A 6029-nucleotide genomic window follows, 5' to 3' on the forward strand; every position below is an offset into this window, starting at 1 on the left:
TTAACAAAATGTAGAATAAAGGCAATGCTTTTGAAGAAGATTCTGTGGTAAACTTCTTGAATTGCCCCCCCCCCATCAGCATGGACAAGGCCTTTATAGAGCCTGTCTTCACCAATAATGTAAGTTTCTCCATCTCAAGCCTTCAAACTTTGTTGTATATATTTGGTTAGGCATGACTGCAACAGCTATTTATTTTTGGTGTTTGCATCAAATTGCTTGTTTAAAGTTTATTATGTAGTTCATAAACAAAAGTTTGTCCGTTCTCAATTTAAGTTTTCAGTTGTACAACCAAGTTCCTTCTTCATACCATGTAAATTAAACTATACAGAGCAAGTGATCTTCTTTTGCATTGCATGTATGCTTCTGTTCTTCATCTGTAATCTAGTGGTGTGGTGAACCTACCCACTACAGCACAATGTCATATTCTGCAATGTCTTAACTATGAACAATGTCATATCATTCTACTATTATTTAAACCGTCTCTATATTTGCCAATCTGAAATGGTATAAATTGACAGCACACTAACCATTGATACTTATGAGTTCTTGATCTGTAATCCAGTGGTGTCGTGAAGCTGCCAACTCCTTCACAATGTCATTTCCTGCCATGTCTTGACTTGAACAATACCATATTGTGTTAATGCAATTTTAAACTATGTCACTTTATTCATCGGTAAGAAATGTGATGAATTGTCAGCACTGATACTTTTATGTGCAAAACCTGTCATCTATCTGCTTGTTTATCTTTCAGAGTGAGGAAGATATAAGTGTTGAACAAGCGCAGTCTCATCATCTTGCTCAGCTGCTTGCGCTGCAGCTCCCCAGCAGGGCTAACCTTTCTTGAACTCTATTGAAGTGCTGTCGGTTTTGTATATTATTTTGTCGGCGTGTTTATTTGCACTAGTGGCGATCTTTGATGCCCAGTGTATGTAATCTGATGTCTGCTTGTGCTTTATTATCATAGTGGCGAACTTTGATGCCCAGTGGATGTAATATACCGTAATTTATTTATTGTATAGTCTAGGTTTCTTTGTATTCACGATGCTGCGGTTATTTTACTGTATATATATCCTGTCTTCGCAGTAAACCGGCAAAACCGTAAAATTACGGTACATAATCGGGCCGTCATGCAATCACGATGTAGGTTGGGCCTGAAACGTGCCGAACAGCTCACGGGCTGGCAGCAGCCCGAAATGAACCCCGGCCCATGATTGTGCGAATCAAATCACGGGCTTTTAATAGGCCAAATTTGTCGCGGTCCTTGTTTGGCCCAATCAGATATCGGCTGCGACCAGGCCGGATGCAAACCGGGCCGTAGTTAGGCCCAATATATGACGGGCTTTTAACAGGCCGAAATGTTAAACGGGCCCTTAACAGGCCAAAACTAATATCAGGCCAAATTACTAAGTGGGCCTTTAGCAAGTGGGCCCAAAAGCATAGTGTCCAGTTGACGGGCCGAATCTGAGATGGGCCATAATTGAGCCCAAAGTCGCTTAAAGGGCCAGACCTGATCTGGGCCGTAATTTGGCCCAGAACGTGGTAGGCATTTAACAGGCTGGATCTCATATGGGCCACTATTAGGCCCGGAGCGTGGCAGGCCATTAATGGATCGGATCAAATATGGGCCGGCATTTGGCCCAAAACATGGCAGCCAGTTAATTAGCCGGCCTACTAGGGTCCTCAAAATCTGGTGGGCCTACAGCTGGGCCGGCCCATTAATGTCGGTGAAATCTCGTGGGCCTTTAGCTGGGCCGGCCCATTATGGCACACAAAAATCTTGTGGACCTTTTCCTGGGCCGGCCCATTATGGCCCGCAAAATCTTGTGGGCCTTTAGCTGGGCCAGCCCATTATGGTCCGCAAAATCTCGTGGGCCTTTAGCTGGGTTGGCCCATTATGGTCCGCAAAATCTTGTGGGCCTTTAGTTGGGCCGGCCCATTTAAACTTGATGGGCCGGTCCACGTGTCAACATATCATAGGCGTGTCTCGCCCATTGGATGAGTGACACCTGTGCCAACGCGGACCTCACACGTTGGGGAACGTAGCAGAATTTTCAAATTTTCTACACATCACCAAGATCAATCTATGGAGTCATCTAGCAACGAGGGAGAGGGGAGTGCATCTACATACCCTTTTAGATCGCGAGCGGAAGCGTTCAAGAGAACGGGGTTGATGGAGTCGTACTCGTCGTGATCCAAATCACCGATGACCTAGCGCCGAACGGACGGCACCTCCGCGTTCAACACACGTACTATTGGGAAGACGTCTCCTCCTTCTTGATCCATCAAGGAGAAGGAGAGGTTGATGGAGATCCAGCAGCACGACGGCGTGGTGGTGGAATTAGCGGTGATCTCGGCAGGGCTTCGCCAAGCTCCAACGAGAGAGAGAGAGAGAGAGAGAGAGAGAGGTGTTACGTGGGGAGAGGGAGGCGCCAGAGACTTGGTGCGGCTGCCCTCCCTCCCCCCACCCCCACTATATATAGGGCCCCTAGGGGGCCTAGGAGATGGGATCTCCAGGGGGCGGCCAAGGGGGGGGGCTTGCCCCCCAAGCCAAGTGGGGCGCCCCCACCCCTAGGGTTTCCAACCCTAGGCGCAGGGCGAGGCCCATGGGGGGCGCACCAGCCCACCAGGGGCTGGTTCCCCTCCCACTTTAGCCCATGGGGCCCTCCGGGATAGGTGGCCCCACTCAGTGGACCCCCGGGACCCTTCCGGTGGTCCCGGTACAATACCGATTACCCCTGAAACTTTCCCGATGGCCGAAACTTGACATCCTATATATAAATCTTCACCTCCAGACCATTCCGGAACTCCTCGTGACGTCCGGGATCTCATCCGGGACTCCGAACAACTTTCGGGTTGCCGTATACTAATATCTCTACAACCCTAGCGTCACCGAACCTTAAGTGTGTAGACCCTACGGGTTCGGGAGACACGTAGACATGACCGAGACGACTCTCCGGTCAATAACCAACAGCGGGATCTGGATACCCATGTTGGCTCCCACATGTTCCACGATGATCTCATCGGATGAACCACGATGTCGAGGATTCAATCAATCCCGTATATAATTCCCTTTGTCAATCAGTATGTTACTTGCCCGAGATTCGATCGTCGGTATCCCAATGGTCATGCTCCGATGTTGAATGGTTTATTCTTAATGAATCTCGAGCGTAATGCTACACATATTCATAGTGTGAATACCAAAAGATGTAAGGTTGATAATGATAGTCCCACATACTTGTGGCACTGCCGCCTTGGTCACATAGGTGTCAAACGCATGAAGAAGCTCCATGCAGATGGACTTTTAGAGTCTCTTGATTACGAATCATTTGACACGTGCGAACCATGCCTCATGGGTAAAATGACCAAGACTCCATTCTCAGGAACAATGGAGCGAGCAACCAACTTATTGGAAATCATACATACTGATGTGTGCGGTCCAATGAGTGTTGAGGCTCGCAGTGGCTATCGTTATGTTCTCACCCTCACTGATGACTTGAGTAGATATGGGTATGTCTATTTAATGAAACACAAGTCTGAGACCTTTGAAAAGTTCAAGGAATTTCAGAGTGAGGTTGAGAATCAACGTGACAGGAAAATCAAGTTCTTGCGATCAGATCGTGGAGGAGAATACTTGAGTCACGAGTTTGGCACACACTTACGAAAATGTGGAATAGTTTCACAACTGACGCCGCCTAGAACACCTCAGCGTAATGGTGTGTCCGAACGTCGTAATCGCACTCTATTAGATATGGTGCGATCTATGATGTCTCTTACCGATTTACCGCTATCATTTTGGGGCTATGCTTTGGAGACTGCCGCATTCACTTTAAATAGGGCTCCGTCGAAATCCGTTGAGACGACACCGTATGAATTATGGTTTGGGAAGAAACCTAAGCTGTCATTTCTAAAAGTTTGGGGATGCGATGCTTATGTCAAGAAACTTCAACCTGAAAAGCTCGAACCCAAGTCGGAAAAATGCGTCTTCATAGGATACCCTAAAGAAACTATTGGGTATACCTTCTACCTCAGATCCGAAGGCAAGATCTTTGTTTCCAAGAATGGATCCTTTCTAGAGAAGGAGTTTCTCTCGAAAGAAGTAAGTGGGAGGAAAGTAGAACTTGATGAAGTATTACCTCTTGAACCGGAAAATGGTGCAACTCAAGAAAATGTTCCTGAGGTGCCTGCACTGACTAGAGAGGAAGTTAATGATGATGATCATGAAACTTCAGATCAAGTTGCTACTGAACTTGTAGGTCCACAAGGACACGTTCCGCACCAGAGTGGTACGGCAACCCTGTCTTGGAAATCATGTTGTTAGACAACGGTGAACCTTCGAACTATGAAGAAGCGATGGCGGGCCCGGATTCCGACAAATGGCTGGAAGCCATGAAATCCGAGATAGGATCCATGTATGAAAACGAAGTATGGACTTTGACTGACTTGCCCATTGAGTGGCGAGCCATAGAAAATAAATGGATCTTTAAGAAGAAGACAGACGCGGATGGAAATGTGACCATCTATAAAGCTCGGCTTGTCGCTAAGGGTTATCGACAAGTTCAAGGGGTTGACTACGATGAGACTTTCTCACCCGTAGCGAAGCTGAAGTCCGTCTGAATCATGTTAGCAATTGCCGCATTCTATGATTATGAGATATGGCAAATGGACGTCAAAACGACATTCCTTAATGGTTTCCTTAAGGAAGAATTTTATATGATGCAGCCGGAAGGTTTTGTTGATCCTAAGAATGCTGACAAGGTGTGCAAGCTCCAACGCTCGATTTATGGGCTGGTGCAAGCATCTCGGAGTTGGAACATTCGCTTTGATGAGATGATCAAAGCGTTTGGGTTTATGCAGACTTATGGAGAAGTCTGCGTTTACAAGAAAGTGAGTGGGAGCTCTGTAGCATTTCTCATATTATATGTAGATGACATACTTTTGATGGGAAATGATATAGAGCTTTTGGACAACATTAAGGCCTACTTGAATAAGAGTTTTTCAATGAAGGACCTTGGAGAAGCTACTTATATATTAGGCATCAAGATCTATAGAGATAGATCAAGACGCCTCATAGGTCTTTCACAAAGCACATACCTTGATAAGATATTCAATATGGATCAGTCTAAGAAGGGGTTCTTGCCTGTGTTGCAAGGTGTGAAATTGAGCTCAGCTCAATGTCCGACCACGGCAGAAGATATAGAAGAGATGAGTGTCATCCCCTATGCCTCAGCCATAGGGTCTATTATGTATGCCATGTTGTGTACCAGACCTGATGTAAACCTTGCCGTAAGTTTGGTAGGTAGGTACCAAAGTAATCCCGGCAAGGAACACTAGATAGCGGTCAAGAATATCCTGAAGTACCTGAAAAGTACTAAGGAAATGTTTCTCGTTTATGGAGGTGACGAAGAGCTCGTCGTAAAGGGTTACGTCGATGCTAGCTTCGACCCAGATCTGGATGACTCTAAGTCACAAACCGGATACATGTATATTTTGAATGGTGGGGCAGTAAGCTGGTGCAGTTGCAAGAAGAGCGTCGTGGCGGGATCTACATGTGAGGCGGAGTACATGGCGGCCTCGGAGGCAGCGCATGAAGCAATTTGGGTGAAGGAGTTCATCACCGACCTAGGAGTCATACCCAATGCGTCGGGGCCGATCAATCTCTTCTGTGACAACACTGGAGCTATTGCACTTGCCAAGGAGCCCATGTTTCACAAGAAGACCAGGCACATCAAGCGTCGCTTCAACTCCATTCGTGAAAATGTTCAAGATGGAGACATAGATATTTGTAAAGTACATACGGACCTGAATGTAGCAGATCCGTTGACTAAACCTCTCCCTAGAGCAAAACATGATCAACACCAGAATTCCATGGGTGTTCGATTCATCACAATGTAACTAGATTATTGACTCTAGTGCAAGTGGGAGACTGTTGGAAATATGCCCTAGAGGCAATAATAAAAGGATTATTATTATATTTCCTTGTTCATGATGATTGTCTTTTATTCATGCTATAATTGTGTTATCCGGAAATC

Source organism: Triticum urartu, chromosome 3A, assembly GCF_056163025.1.
Source record: "Triticum urartu cultivar PI428250 chromosome 3A, HENAU_Tu73, whole genome shotgun sequence".
NCBI lineage: Eukaryota > Viridiplantae > Streptophyta > Magnoliopsida > Poales > Poaceae > Triticum > Triticum urartu.